The 15,925-nt window shown below is 43.8% G+C and overlaps 1 long non-coding RNA gene and 1 pseudogene across 1 annotated transcript; one reads left to right on the top strand and one right to left on the bottom strand.

The window, feature by feature from the left end:
* Positions 1 to 10,177: 10,177 nt before the first annotated feature.
* On the bottom strand, positions 10,178 to 12,154 carry LOC127339320 (ervatamin-A-like; annotated as a pseudogene).
* A 3-nt stretch (positions 12,155 to 12,157) lies between these two features.
* Positions 12,158 to 15,124, top strand: LOC139829807 (uncharacterized). Its single transcript, XR_007875519.2, has 6 exons — positions 12,158 to 12,451; positions 12,550 to 12,644; positions 12,748 to 12,806; positions 13,014 to 13,117; positions 13,694 to 13,787; positions 14,780 to 15,124. It is a non-coding gene; the product is annotated as an uncharacterized lncRNA (long non-coding RNA).
* Positions 15,125 to 15,925: the final 801 nt, after the last annotated feature.

Here is a 15,925-nt window from a genome sequence, read left to right as displayed (position 1 = left end):
CGTTTCAAGAGGAGACATGCATGGCTCATTCTATTTTCTCCTCTATGACCAGTTCTATGCCAAATCGAGGGAAGGTGTTGGCCCCGGTACTATGTATACTAGAAGATTCCCCGCGCGTTGCAGCGGGAATTTGTATTATGCACATGTAAAAAAATTATCAATGTGAAAGATGGTGATATGGTGACTTTATTTTAAATCTCTAGATATAGTAGTCAATAAAGCAGTTCTAAGTTAGGGGGCCCATAATTTCACTAGTTAGAGTGCCCATAATCTCTAGATATAGTACTCAAAAAATCATCAATGTGAAAAATAGGGCTTTCATTCGGAGCACCCTGGAGCATTAGTCCCGGTCGCGTTACGAACCGGGACTAATGTGAGTATTAGTCCCGATTCGAACGGTTAGGACGCCGAAAAGTTTTAGTCCTGGTTCCTAACGATTTAGTCTCTGTTGGAGACACTAACCAGGATTAAAGGGGGGTTGCAGCGGACTACCTCTAGTGCAAAACCCTTTAGTCCCTTTAGTCCTGGTTTGTAATACCAATCGGGCCTAAAGCCTTTCTAGGTTTTTTTTTGCTCCCCACACACTGTCCACCCTTCTCTCTCGTGGATCGTCTTTTTTAGCTTTGTAAAATACAAAAGAAAATGATAGAAAATTTTAAAAATAAAATATTTTGAGATTCCTGTATGTTATGCAACCTACTAGTAGGGAAAATTAACAAATTTCAAATTTGACATTTTTTAAAAAACAAAGTTTATTTCTCGGTAAAATAGCAATATCTTTTGCATACGATGTCGGGGGGAAAATGTACTCCCTCCATTTCATTCTATAGTGCTTATAGTTTTTTGGCACGGAAATTAGCGCAAGAGACTTTTTTACACAAGACCCCCTGGCTGAATGATTTGAGATCAGACTAAAATTAGGGAAATGGATAACTTCCTAACTTACCATAACAAATCCCACAAATCTGTCTGGTTGACTCTCCATATATGTGCATCCAGGTTTAATTAAGGAAAGAAAAACATTGCTTCCTAAATCGAAGCAATCCTTGGGGCCATGCATTAGGAATCTCAATTAATTTTTTCCTATTTTGTATGGATTTTTTTCATGCATGTCGTGTGGGTGTTGACCGGTGGAGGGGGTAATTGAAAAAAGTCAAGCTACAGCCTTATATTGTGAAACAAATGCCAAAAATCTATAGGCACTATAGAAAGGAACGGAGGGAGTATAACCTATCAAAATGATCAGCACAAAAAGTTACATCCTATTTCAAAAGAAATGCCTTAAATGGTCAAAGGACAAGGATACCGCATTGTACTTAGCACATGGAATGATCAAGTCCCTCTTGATGGTGCATTGTACTTTTCATAGTACAGTTAAGCAGCCACACAAACTATTTTAGCAACAAATCCATGAACGCTTTAACAGGTACAACACAACTGGAAAAGGTGGATCAGAGTAGCATCACTCTTCGATAGGTGGCATATTCTTTTTTATGTATAACACTGGTTTATGCTATTTGCTTGTTATAATTTTATGATCTATCAGTATGTATGCATTATGATCATGCTATCGATTTGTATACATATGACTATGCTATCGGTTTGTATGCACTATGATTTTTATGATTGTTTTTTTTAGGGTAAAACAGTGGGGTAAAACCCCACTGCAATTTTTATTATTAAAGGAAAAAAAATATTTACAAAGTTGCAAAGTTACAAACTGTACAAGGTGTACAGAAAGAAAAGGCTAAAAAGAAGAAGAAAGAAAAAAATAGAAAGGAAAAAAAAACTAGACTAAAGAGGTAAGGAAATTGTCAAGCCAAGCTTTGTAGGCAGCATTCCTTTTTTTCTTCATTCTGTAAGATAAGAGAATAAGTTCTTGTCTAAACACTGCCTTCCAAGCACTTAAAGAAGGAGCCTGATCTTCAAAAATCTTTCTGTTTCTAATAATCTATATGGCCCACTCTGCAAGAATGATGATCTCCACTGCAAAAGGAAGAGATAAATGATCTTTTATTTCATAGAATGCCTCCAGTACTGATTGCTGATTCAAGACTTGAGGGCAAACCAGGGCCCAACATAACTGTGCAAAAGGACAGCTCCAGAACAGGTGTGCTAAGGTCTCTTCTTGATTACATTGCAAGGTGGCACAGTTGAAGGATGGGAGGTGCAAATTCTTTCTCTTAAGAAGATTCCTTGTATTAAGCCTGTCATGCAATAAGAGCCAGAAAAAGAACTTGTGTTTGGGTTGACAAGAGGATTCCCATATCCAAGTGAAGAACTTTGGTGCTTGTTGTTCCCCAATCATGAATTTATAAGCACTTATAGTTGAATACTTGTCTGATCCCCATATGTAGGTCCAAGAATCAGATTGGGACTATTGTGCCCCAGTTTGCACATTATCACATAAAGATTCCAACTACTCAAACTCATCAAATGCCTGTTGTGAAAGGGGGAGATGGAAGAGATCCTGTAGGAATTCCATGTGCAGAACCTTACTCACAGAAATATCTGTCCTCTTGGCAAAGGATATGAGGTGTGGGAATTTTTGGTGTAAACAGGAGTCCCCCCAGAGATCAGTCCAAAAAAGCACAGTTCTACCATTACCCAAATTACACCTTGCCATAGCTTTATAAGTATCAATGAGCTTAAGATGTGCTTTCCACCAAAAAGATCCTTCTAATTTAATTCCAGGGGGTCTATCTTCATCATAGTAAGTATCTCTTATAAGATGCACCCATGGAATGTCCGAGTTGTTGTAGAACTTGTCCAGATTTTTGAGAAGAAGAGCTTTATTTTGAACATCTAGGTTAAGAACTCCCAAACCACCCTGATCCTTGGGTCTGCAAATTTTCTTCCAGGAAACAAGAGCACTTCCTTTTGCCTGGACATCTGCAGTCTTTTATCTCCAAAGACAATGCCTCATATATTTAATCACTTGGTCCGTAATTGTGACGGGGACATCAAGGCAACACATGAAGAAGATAGGTAGAGATGCAAGAACAGATTTAACCATTTGTAATTTTCCTCCATAGTTTAGAAAATCTGCAATTCCACCAAGCCTTGTTTGAACTCTTTGTACAATTGGCAGAAAATATTCTAGAGATGGCTTTGAGATGCTAAGAGGCAGTCCCAAATAAGTGAAAGGGAGGCTTCCCACTTTACAGTTCAGTGTAGCAGCAAAATGAGCCAATCTTTCTGGAGTCATGTTAATTGGCATCATGCTAGATTTCTGATAATTAACTTTGAGTCGAGTGGATACAACAAAAAGATTGTAGAATTGATTTTAAGCATCTACCTTCATGACAATAAGAGTATGATCAGCATACTGGATCACAGGGAAGTTAGGACATGGTGGGCATGGAATTGGTTTTAATAGAAGATTCTGGCTCATAGCTTTGTTTAGGACAGATTGAAGGAAATCAGCTGCAAGAACAAATAACATGGTAGATGGTGGATCCCCCTGTCTCACACCTCTTCTGCAATAGAATTTCTTCCCAGGAACACCATTTAGCATCACAGCAGAAGTTCCAGAACTCAGGATAATAGCTATCCAGCTAATCCATTTATCACCAAAACCTTTAGCCTTAAGGATTTTGAGAATAGTTGTGTGCTCAATTTTGTCAAAAGCTTTTTCAAAGTCCAGTTTAAGAATAAGGATCTCTTCCTTTAATTGATGACATTGAAAGAGATATTCAAAGGCCCATCCTAGGCAGTCTTGAATGGATCTTTTCTTCAGGAAACCATATTGATTTTTATGCACCAAGGAGAGAATGATACCTTGTAGCCTATTAGCCAGTAGTTTGGTGATGATTTTGAGGACACAGTTGAGCAGAGAGATAGGCCTAAAGTCCCCAGGTGAACTTGGGCTATCAACTTTTGGAACCAGAGTAATGAAGGAAGAGTTTATAGATTCCAGGTTAATATTCCCAGAATGGAAATCTCTTATTAGCTGCTTGACATCAGCAGCAATAATAGACCAGCAATGTTTAACAAATTCATTGTTGAAACCATCAGGCCCAGGAGACTTATCATTTGGTAAGAGCTTGACCACCTCATCAATTTCCTTGTCAAAAAAAGGAGCTTCTAACATCAAATTCATGTCTTCAGAGATGTTTGATTCAAGAATTGTATCTAGATTAAATTGCATCTCTGGGTGATCTGACTGACCCATTCTATCCTTGAATGCTTTCCACAAAATTGCTGCTTTCCCTTCATGGTCAAAGATTTCTACTTGGTCATAATTCTGCAGCATTGCAATGTAGTTGTTCTGTAATTGATAGTGGCTTTTGTATGAAAGAACCTGGTATTTGCATCACCTAACTTGACCCACTTAATTTTCCCTCTTTGCTTCCAGTAAGAATTTTGATTCTGCAAAAGAGTCATGAGGTGTGCTTTGAGAGTGTCTCTTAGATCCCATTATGCTAGAGATAAGGTTCTGAATTCTTCCAACTAGTCAATCCAGGAAATGACTTCATTAACCTTCTCAATAAGATGTTTTAAGCAAGGCAGACTTTTTGCCCAAAGCTTGAGGCTCCTTCTTAAGTTTTTGAATTTAGCATTTATCTTTTTAGCACTATCCATATGGCCCACAGGAATGTTCCAAGCATTTTGGACAATTTGTTTAAAATCACTATGTTGCATCCAATGGTTCTCAATCCTGAAAATTTTTGCCTTTGGAATTTTTGTACTGAAAACAACAACACAGGGAACATGGTCAGAGGTGGGCTTCACAAGAGGATAAGCAAAAGAAGCTGGGTAAGAGATTGTCCAGGAAGGTGATGTGAAAACCCAATCTAATTTCTCCATAAGAGGATCCTTCTGCATGTTACTCCAAGTAAATTTTCTTCCTTTTAAAGGTAATTCAATAATACCCAAATTACTAATTGCTTCATTAAACAGAAGCATATCATTTAGGTCCCCACCAGGTTTGTTTCTATCTGAAGGGCTTTTGATGAAATTAAAGTCTCCCATGATTAGCCAATCAGTGTCTTGGGGCATGTCAATGTTGGCAAACCAATCTATAAAAATAGCTTTCCTATCAGCTTGGCATGGCCCATATATATTTGTAAGGATCCAGGAATCATTGGAGAGATTACTTTTGAATTTGACTGAAAGGGAGAATTCATTGTGAAAAGCCAGTTCACCATTGAAGAGAGATCCATTCCAAATAATAATCAAGCCACTAGAGGCCCCCACTGAAGGAGCATACTCAAACTTCTTAAATTTCTTGGGGCAGAATTTCTTGATGTAAGCCAAGTCAAATAACTCTCTCTTAGTTTCTTGGAGACAAATAATATCACAACCAGATTCATCAATTTTGTTAGAAAGAGCCAACCATTTCTTTTCTGAATTAATACCCCTCAAGTTCCAGTTCATAATTTTCCAAGTTTTGCAATTATCCATAGACATCAGAAAGGTTGTTGCATAACCAGCCCACAGTAAAATATACTCTAGGCATCCAACAGAACAATAACAATCTTATTACATCACAAGCAGCAAAAGAACTTAACAAGTTCACATAGAGCTGGTACATGCTGCCAAAAGCAAACTCTAACAGGTCCAGAAGGTGCAATGAGGGCAACCATGCCACAATAAAAGCATAACAAAGGCTTATCATTGGGAACTAATTGGTGGTCTTCTTCTTGGCCAGCTGCTCCATGGCAGCAGGCTTACTCTTCCCTTTCTTTTCAATGGGCTTGGCCTTTGATGATGTGGAGGCATAGCTTGTCTTCTTCTGGCCAATAACACCAGGTGGCACTGTGGTTTTGTTGTCTCCACCAGAGGCCTTGTTTTTCTTCAGGATTTTCTTATCAACAGTTTCTTCAGGGACCTTGCAAAAGGATATTGCCAAATTCTTAACCACTTTAGAATTGATCATGGGTGGGGCAGCATTGCAAGTGAGACAGTGTTTATCTGAGCAGTTGGCATGGTTTTTAAATCCATCATTTAACAACACAAGTCTGGGGCTTCTTCTTACCTCGGACTCTACCAGTGCCCCTTTGCCCTCCCTTCTTTTCCTCTTAGGAGTTGAGGGAATCTCTTCATTGGATGTAGGAGAAGAGAGTCCTTCATCCTGGTCAGACATAGTAATGCAAATAGGGGCCTTAGAGGTGACACAAGAATCTGGAATAACAAATTGGATAGTATCTTCTGTATTCATAGGTTCTTTAAGAATATCCCAAAGTTGTGATGAAAGAAAGTGTTTTTCCCAATCAAATTTTTCTGGAGTTGATAGCATGAGAGTAACAAAGTTAAACCAACTCACAGGAATATCCACAATAGGTTTGCTAAACTTGTCAGCACCATGCAAGTGTGGGGCAAAGAACTGCTCCCAAAGAAGTAACCCTGTTGTTGACATCCTTCTGGCCAAATCATGCTCCTCAGGAATGGGAAAGAAATGTGTTTGTACTCTTCCAAGGGTCAGCTGCAGGTGGGCTTCATTTGGAGGAACTAGCTGCACATTGTCAGGTAAGAAAAGGTTGTCCTCTATGGGATGCATCTCCTGAGATTCAGAAGTGACCAAGGAAGGAGCATTGCTGTCAGGCTGAGCAAGAGACTCCTCACTATCTTCATCAGCAGAGTAAGCTAGTAAAATGTTCAGCAATCCTTCCCCCAGAGGTGGTACAGGGTGAGCATAACTTGCTAGAGCCAAAGGAACAGATGAAGCAGCCTCATTGTCTGCATGGCCCTGGGATGCAATGTCTTCAGAGCTAGAGGAAGATAAGTGCACAAAACTAGTTGCATCTGGTAAGGGAGGTCCTTGATCTTCATTACCCATATCCACTTCATCTTGCTGTTCAGGCATATGATTATTGAGTTCATGTTGCTATTCCACTTCCATGGGTTGGGGAAGCTCCTGCACTGGACCCATAGCCCAGTGTCCCCACCCATCTGCAGGATCTGCATCATTCTGATCAAGTGGTTGTGGTGGCCCTGGGTGAACCAGAGGTGCAGGTAAAGCATGTCCTGGCATGGGGTGAGGGTCTACCCCTTCATCAGGCACATGATCTTCATCTGGTGGCCCTCCACCAAGGAGGTTTTGATGCAGCACTTCAACAAGAAAAGTCCAAGACTGAGCTTCTGGCCTTGAACTTTCAGTCATCCTAATGCTTCTTGGAATATCTTGCAGGTCAGTACAAGCACTCTTCCTTTTCTATTTGGGTCTCTTTCCCACAACAACAAAGATCCAATATCAGAGAAACAAGCATTCAAATCTTCAGTTTTCATGTGGTCTAAAGGAGGGCCAACCAGGAGTAACCAGACATCTCTATTGAAGGTAACTCCTCTCCAGTTAATTCCCTCATCATGGTTGAAAAAGGAGATAGTAACATCACCAAACTGATTGGGGCTCGAAGAAATAAGTTTGTCCTTGTCACTGACATTTCTGAACTGTACGTATGCAGCCCCAAAAGGGCAAGATTGCAAGGCCACAAAACCAACTCTAGCAACTTCATTTAAGTATTCTCCTAGAACATCTCTGACATTATCGAAAGGAACCAAACCTTCTGCGAAAGGATCAATGGTGGCGATGGCGTATTGCTCGTGCTCCTTAGGGCGGCGCGGCACCACCACCCTTTTCACCGCAAGCCTGCCCTCGATGTGCTGAATCTGGTAGCCGAGAGGAACGAAGGGCCTGGGATCGATAGGAATATTAGCCATTGTCGGAGTCTGGGTCTCCGATGGCTCCGCGGTGGTGGTCTGCAGCAGCAGCGGCTGCGGAGAGAGCGAGGGTAGTGAATGCGAGGAGGCAGAGACGACAGAGGCAGAGGATATTTTTTCCCCAGAATGGAAACCCGAAAAGTCACTAAAAGAGGAAACCTCCTGAATTAAAGGTGCCGGCCCATGGGCCTTAAACCAGGTAAGGTAACTGTCGTTTGGCCATTTAATAGGATTGAAGGGGGGATATTTGAAGAAAGGAATGAGGCCCGGCAAAAGGGCATGTGATGAGGGTCGGTTAGAGGGAAAGCTTTGATGAGGGGGGGCACAATTTGAAGAATTAGCCGTTTGAAGAGGATAGGAAATCTCGGGCGCCAAATTGGGGTGGCAAGAAGGATATTGCATGCGTTTAAACACCGACAAGCGCTGAAAATTGGATGAAGAGTATTTTTTCCTTTTTACCACCTGCCATTCTGAATCAGTTTCCTTGTAAATTTTTCTCTCCTCAACCAACCAATTTGGACCACCATTTCCCCAAAGATTAATGAAAAGTTCAAACATTGGGGTGCTAATTTTTGATTGGTTGTAAATTTCAAACCCAAAAGGTGTTGAGGCCACAGAGAATTGGTAGCTTCTATCTCTAAGATGCTTCACTCTGAAAGAAGATGCAATGCCCCCAAAGCATGATTGAAGATCAATGGCCACAATATGAATATCAAGCTTAAAGCTAGCCCTCCCAAAAGAAACCACAAGCAAGAAAGCTCTTCTATGGGAAGCAATGGCAGGAGTAACAGGATGACCAAACTTATTTTTGCAAGCTGCTTGAAAGGAAACTCCTATAGAGAAATCCAAAGCAGGGACATGGTTTGTACCTTGAGGAGTGTTGTTCTTCTGGGTGTTGTCTGGCTGCGAGAGTGATGACCTCAAAATGCCCACTCCTAGAGCCAGGGAATCTGAGATAATGCGTTCGCCCACAACAACGGTGTGCGATTGAAGATCCAGAATCAAACCAGAATGAACCCTTTCATTTTCCAATAGGAACCTTGCATCCAAAATTTGTTCATCGGTGTCAAGAAGGACCAGCCTCTTAGCTTGAGGTCTCAATATAAGGAAAGCTTGAAAGGACTTAGTGCCATCCTGAAAAGATGAGCAAGATGCCTTCCATCGAACAAGAGGAGCTTCTGGCAGGGTAGAGGGCTTATGAGCAATAGAAGATTTAACCACTTGAGCAAAACTCCTTGTAATGTTAAACCCTTGAGGGACAGAGGGAAGAGAATCCACCTGGTGAGAGCTAACGCATTCACCCACCAGAATAGTGTGATCTTTGAAATCCAAAATGGAACCAGTATTAATTTGCTCATTAGGATCAACCAGACTAGGAATCTAGCAGAGATCACCTGCTCTTTAGGATCAACCAGAACAATCCGTTTTGCCAAAGGCTTCAAAAGAAGGAAACCAGATCTACCCATAGGTATCTTTGAATCCATTTGCCCCACGGGAGAAAAAGTTACCCTCCATCTCGATGGGGAAGGCTCCGAAAATGAAGAAAAACCAGGTGGAGAAACAAGACAGTCTTGCACAAAAACCAGATGAGAAGGGAATCTAATAGAAGATCCAGGGTAGAAGACCTCCCCATCACTTAAAGTTTTACCAAGCAGAGGAGAATCCTTGTGATTAACAAGAGCCAACCAATTATTCGGCCAGAGAAGAAGGAAACCAGAAGCCTTGTGACAAGATCCATCGTCCAGAATAGATTCAAAAGAAACTTTCCAACGGCCAAGAGGGGGAGGAGGGGGAGCCATGAGAGAGATCACCTTGGAGAACCACGAGAGATGATCGGAGCAGATTGATGAGATCACCGGAGATCAGGGAGAACACTGGTGGTGGAGGAGCGCCTCATCGTGCACCTACTTCAGACCATCAGGTGACGTTTTCGTTTTAGATTTGGGACCCTCCCGATTTTTATGATTGTGTATGCACTATGACCATGTTATCGGTTTGCATGTGCTATGACCATGTTGTAATGATGCCATAGGTCTCGCTTAGAATTATGCGATCCTATATGGTATCAAATGAGTGTTTTAAGCAGTTGGAATTCATCCTAGTAGTTTTTCGTGTGCCTTTTCTTTCATGTTATTTGTATATGTGTTGTACTTTTGCGGACAATTTTTCGATTGAACTTTTGGTTATTTCTCTGAGCAGATTTATGTAAGCCTTGATAAAAATTTAGATCTCAGTTGTTCATTTATGCAGATCTTCCACGGTAGTAGTAGTATATGTTAGTGTCAACAGAGAGCCTTTGCGCCACCTTACTTTTGTTTAGCGACATTTTTCTCTTTTCCACAACAAGATATGATATATTGTTACACTTACACACATGACACACTAAGTATATATATATATATGAAGCCTCACGATATGTAATCGATACGTGGGTACGACATATGACAAATGCACGATGAAGCACATAATTGTTGGTATGGTACACACTTACGTAGTTTACTTAACATGGAATGAATCACATGGTCGGGTATGCGGTGTCGAGGGCGATGCCGCAGAGCCCCGAGACCCCGACATCACGCTTCATCCGGATGAAGCCGTTCTCGCCCCACGCCGGGCCCCACGAGTTCTTGAGAGCATCCCCACTCGTTTGGGCTCCCCACGCCCAAATCCGGCGAAATTTAGCGCCGGATGGATGTAGTTTTTGGCCTGGGGAGGCCCATTTTCCCAGCCGCGAGCCCATGGACGCGCACCCACCGCGTGCATAGCGACGGCGCAGTCACCGGGAAGGGCAATCGTCGGAGTTCCCTCGACGCATTGAACCGTCGCGAAGTGGACTGGAGAGCCGGAACGACTCGTCGGGAACGGTCGAAGTGGCCTCGATGCGAGAACCGCCGTAATGGAGCACGAACTCCGGGGAAGAGCAACCGGCGCTCTCTGTCGTCGAGAGACCTACATATACGGTTTTCGACGGGCGACGCCATTCATCTGTTCTCTCGTCACCATCCTCCGTCAACCATGAGCGATATCTCTTGGCCATCGGACACCGACAGCGAGGGGAAGCCGCCTGGATGGCGCCATTGGTGGGATCCAGCTGCATCGTCCAGCAGCGACGATTCCCCCCCGCCGGCCAGCGAGGACGAGTTGGACGACGAGGAGGAGGACGAAGAGGCCGTGGAGCAGGCCGAGGAAGAGGCCGAGGAAGAGGAGGAGGAGCAGGAGCAGGAGGAGGAGCAGGAGGAGGAGGACGAAGAAGCTGATGAGGACGACGACGAGGACTCAACTTCCTCCGACGAGGAGGTGGCGAGCCGGAAGCGTCGCCGCGACGACGATGAGGCGGGGCCTTCTAAGAAGAAGAAGAAGTAGTTTAGTTTTAAAGTTTTTATATGTAATTCTTATGTTTATTCGAATTATATTCGAAATATATATATTAATCTATCTATGTTGCACCAATTGAGAGTTCAAAGCTTTCGTTCGACGAGGGTTTTGCCGTAGATCGGGAAGACGAGGGTTTTGCCGTAGATCGGGAAGACGAGGGTTTTGCCGTAGATCGGAGGCCATTGTCGCCGACAAGTTGGGGCCACGCGCGCTTTCGCTTCGTCCGGAGTCCCCGAGCGCTCCCCGGGGGGCTGGGGATGTCGTGGGATCGCCGGATGGATTTAGGCCCAAATCCGGACGAAAACGAGGAACCGGGGGCGCGACTGGGCCGAATTACGCCGTCCGGATGGAAAAAACGCTCGCCGGGGGCCTGTTCGGGGGGACGAGTGGAGATGCTCTGACGATCCAGTACTTGGTCCCCGCGGCGTCGGCGCCGTAGCCGACGGCGGTGATGGCGTGCTCGAGCCGCGTGCCGCAGGTGCCGGAGTAGACGCCGCTCTTGTAGAACATCATGCCGCTGCCGATCTCGATGGCGACGCCGATGGGCTGCACAGCGACGAGCTCTGTAGGGCCGCCTCGTTGGGCGGGACGGCCAGGTGGCCCTTGATATTGACGGCGGGCTTGGCGCGCTTGCATGCGCCTCTGGCGGCCTTGTAGGGGTACTCGGCGGCGGTGGTGAGGCCGCCGTTCTCCATGATCCACTTCATGGCCCTGTGGTAGTAGCCGCGGTCGCAGTCCACCAGCTGCTGCTCCGACAGCGGCACCAGCTTCCCCGTCTTGATCCAGTTGAGGCTCTCGATCGTCGCCACCGTCGCGAACGCCCAGCAGCTGGCTGCACGCAAACAAAATCAAAGTTGTAGCAAATTAGGGAACTGAGAGGCGTGCAGTAGTTAAAATGGATGATGCCATCTTAATTAATCCCGAATTTGTTTACGTACCACATCCTGAGCCGGCGTCACACGAAACGGGTTCTCCGCGCCTTTGGCTCTGCTCGCTTTGTGATTAAATAAAAAAGAACAACGACGCTCTCGCGACCTTTGAGCCGTCCGATGGAAATCAACGGTCTCTGTTCACCCCGGCCGGAACAAAACTTCCCAAACCCTATCCCTTGCTGCATTTCTCCGTCCTCCTCCCTCCCGCCGACGCCGAGAGACCACGGCGGCGCGGCTGCCCAGTTCGCCGGAGCGCGTGTGCATCCATCGATGCGCGCGGCTCCGTCCAACTCGCCAGGCCGCGTCGCGCGCGTGGCCTAGCAATACGCAGGCGACGTCACCACCACGAATCGGCGGCGACGCGTCACCCGCCCCTTCCTCTGCGTCCGCCACAGATGGACGCCGCCGTCCGACGCCCGCCTGGAGCTCCTGGTGCTCATGCCAGACTACCTCTCCTCCGCGCCCGTCTCCACAGGATCAAGGTACGAGCCCTCTTCCAATCAATCTCAATCCTCTTCTAGTCTTCTTCACAGTCTGAAACAAATCGATTCCTTTTTAATTTCTTTTCCCTTTCTTACAGGACAAGATCGAGGAGTGTGTGAATGGCTCCCCGGGCAGATCACCCTTTTCCCTCTTCCGATTCCTCTCCTCCGCGCCCACCTCCAGAGGATCAAGGTACGAGCCCTCTTCCCCCCCCCCCCCCCCCACTCAATCTCAATCCCCTTCTTCAGTCTGAAACAAATCGATTCCTTTTTAATTTTTTCCTTTCTTATTACAGGAGCACCGCCAGGAGTGTGTGAATGGCTCCACGGACAGATTAGGTTTTTCTGCTCCAAGGTACTGTCCCCCTTCCGATTCCTCTCCTCTGCTAACAACATGTACTACTGCTGCACTGCACAAACACAAACAGAGCACTTGTCTCTCTAAGATTTAAGTATTTCTTAGATGTTCTTATAGGATTTTGGGTACCTTCCTACCTTCACCCCCTGCATATGTTTAATCATCAAAATACTCTCATTTGATTACTGTGCTTGGTGCGGCCAGGGAACCTTCTTTGCTTCAGTCTAAGAGATGAAACTTGTCGATTTGATGATGGAAATTTCTGACCTGCAATTTGCTCGAAGGCTGAACCGTTCTCCTACTTTGAGGTAACGCGTGAGTTCTCACTATTCACCAATGGTTCTTTGCTCTCTGCTATTAGCAATATTAATCCTTCCTTAATGTGTAGGGTCTAATTAGGGAAATATGAGTCTGCTTGTGCCTTGTGGCATGAATCATGGTTGAGTCCTTCACTTGGTTTGCTAGTGTCCGACCTCCAACTACGATTGTACTTGTCGTACAATTGTAGCTGTGTTGGTAATACTAAGTGTAACCAATTAGGAGCTAAGCTACCTAACTGATGTACTCTCTGTGTGTTGTTCGGACATCGTGTCCTTGTACGAGTAGGTCTAGTTGGTCCTGGTCTTGGTTGTACGTGTATATATACACACGTGACACTGCTGCTTGTAATCGAGAGTTGAGAAATAGAAAAGAAATAAAGAGCAGAAATTAGAGGGTGCGACACGCGCCCTTGGCTATAAATTTTGTGCTTGCTTGTGTTCGTCTATTTTGATGTGATTGATCCATGCGTGAATCCCAACATCTGCTGCATATTTTGATGATTGCTGTTATAGAGCATCCTATTGTTTACCTATTTATTCTACCTTCTTTTTTCTTTGCATCAGTGTAAGAGAGATGAAACTTGTTGTTAGGAAGATGGAGATTGGTGAGCTGCAATTTGCTGGAAGGCTGAACCCTTTGCCTACTTTGAGATAATTGGTGAGTTCCAGTTTCTCACTGTTCACCAATGGTTCATTGCTCTCTGCTGGCTGTTTCGATGATTACCGTTTATAGTGCATCCTAAATCATGAGTTTGTAATGATGCTGGTGGCAAGGTGCTACAATGCATGTCAATTCAATCTTGTTTTCTTTTGTGCACTTTTACAATTTTAGCCGATCAACTGAGGTTACCCCTTGATTGAGTTGATGTCTGGTTATGTTATTTGGCTTCTCTGACATAGGGGGCCCCTAAGCCAGGAACTTACTTGGTGCCATTTTAATTTTATTCTGTCTTGTGTATGTCAGCATCGTTTGCCAGTGCCTTGTATTGCTTGCCTTTTTATTCTCCCTTCTGAAGTTTTCACATGATTTATGTTGCTGAGAATGTATTTAGCGACAAGTAGCAATTGAATGCTTAATCCTGTAACACATCTCCGCTGTGTTCATTAGTGACTTCATCTTCAGGGCACACCCTGTTACTGAATGGTTCTCTGCTCTCTGCTGGCTATTTTGGTGATTACCACTATAGCACATCTTAGATTCAGAGCTTGTGTTGATGTTAGTGGCAAGCTGGTAGAATGCATGTTCCTTCAATCTAATTTTTGATTGTAGTTTTACAAATTATAGCTGACCAACTCAGGCTACTTCTTGATTGATTTTATTGCTGGCTGTGTTATTTGGTATATCTGCATAATGCGGTGCTTCTAAATTTTTTGAACTTGGGAACTAACTGATCAAAATTCCAGTTTATCCCAAGTTGTGAATGTTATCATCGATACAATATTTATTCTTCCTTTTTTAGGTTTCAGAATCTGCATGATTTATACAATTTTTTAGCTTATTCACCTTGGTTTTCTGTGTTTACTACAGACTTGGTATGTGGTTTTCTGTGTTCATTAGTGGCTTGGTATGTGGTTGTAAAGGAAACCTTTGTCACGTTTTGTTTGCCTATCTATCTATTTGTTGTAAGCTGAGAAAAATTGCTGCTGCAGATGCTAGTGTAAGGCTGCTGGACCGTGTTGACAAGCTGAAGAAGCAGATGCATGACCTGGATGAGGAGCAGCTCACCATCCTGGATGATGGGAAGTACTACGAGTTTGCACTTGAGCAGCAGCAGCTGCACTTGATTGCTTGCTAACTTCAACTTTCGATATATTATCTAAGTTGAATAAATTGTTGCTTCTAATGGTTTGCAACTCGATGATGTACATGAAAGCGATTCTGCATTTGTAATATATTTATGTTACTGGATGTAGTTAAAAAATGCTTATTGTCCTCATTTATATACCGTTGTGGTATTGACTACCTTTTTGCAAAGAAAATATTGTCCTGGTGATTCTCTCTTGCCTGTGAAGATCTAGTGTTTCCGAATCTTCATTTGCAACGCAAATTCAGTTCTGTACAACTGTGCTTAGCTGTGTACTCTTCTTTCCTGCTTATGTCTCATGGCTGTGTAGTACCAAAAGTACATAGAGGTTTCCCTGAAGATTCTTGTATTGATAATGGTAGGCTGCAAGCTTTTTTATTGTCTAAATTGAAACTTTAACAGAAGATTCTGCTTCCTCTCAAAAACCAAATATAGAAGATTCTGCTTCTGTACACGAACTGCATACACGTACACACGTATGTGCGTAGGCATTGCCAGAGTTTTGCTTCGTTAGAGCATGCACGTGAGACCTTGGTGCGTTGGTGAACTCTGCACCTATTTTTTCAGTTTTTGACGTGTAACTAGACGATGAATTTATCTAGGTGACTAAACTGAAACTCATGAATACACGTGTGGTAGTAAATCCAAAATTAAAGTGAGTTTGAACTTTGAACTATTAGAAGGGAAGATGAATCGGTAGTACTGGCTGTAGCTGGGACATCTGACTGGCACGGACAACACCGTGGTTGTGAAGGGGACTCCTCGAACCTTCCTGGCGACATGCTAGGATACCTACACATGTCCGAAAATTTCAGCATCCATGTATTTTTTTGAGAGCCGTAATTCGTACATGATGTTTGATCGAGCCGATTTTGGTGGCGTTGGAAAGCTCTCGGGGATTTAGGATTCTTAAAACCCTTTTATCGTCTGGTAATGCTACACCTACGAAAAAATACTTACGGGAAACGATTACTGACTGACGTGGAAAGCC

Source organism: Lolium perenne, chromosome 3, assembly GCF_019359855.2.
Source record: "Lolium perenne isolate Kyuss_39 chromosome 3, Kyuss_2.0, whole genome shotgun sequence".
Classification (NCBI taxonomy): Eukaryota; Viridiplantae; Streptophyta; class Magnoliopsida; order Poales; family Poaceae; genus Lolium; species Lolium perenne.
Note: the sequence above shows the minus strand (reverse complement) of the source record. Positions and strands in the feature narration are given on the sequence as shown.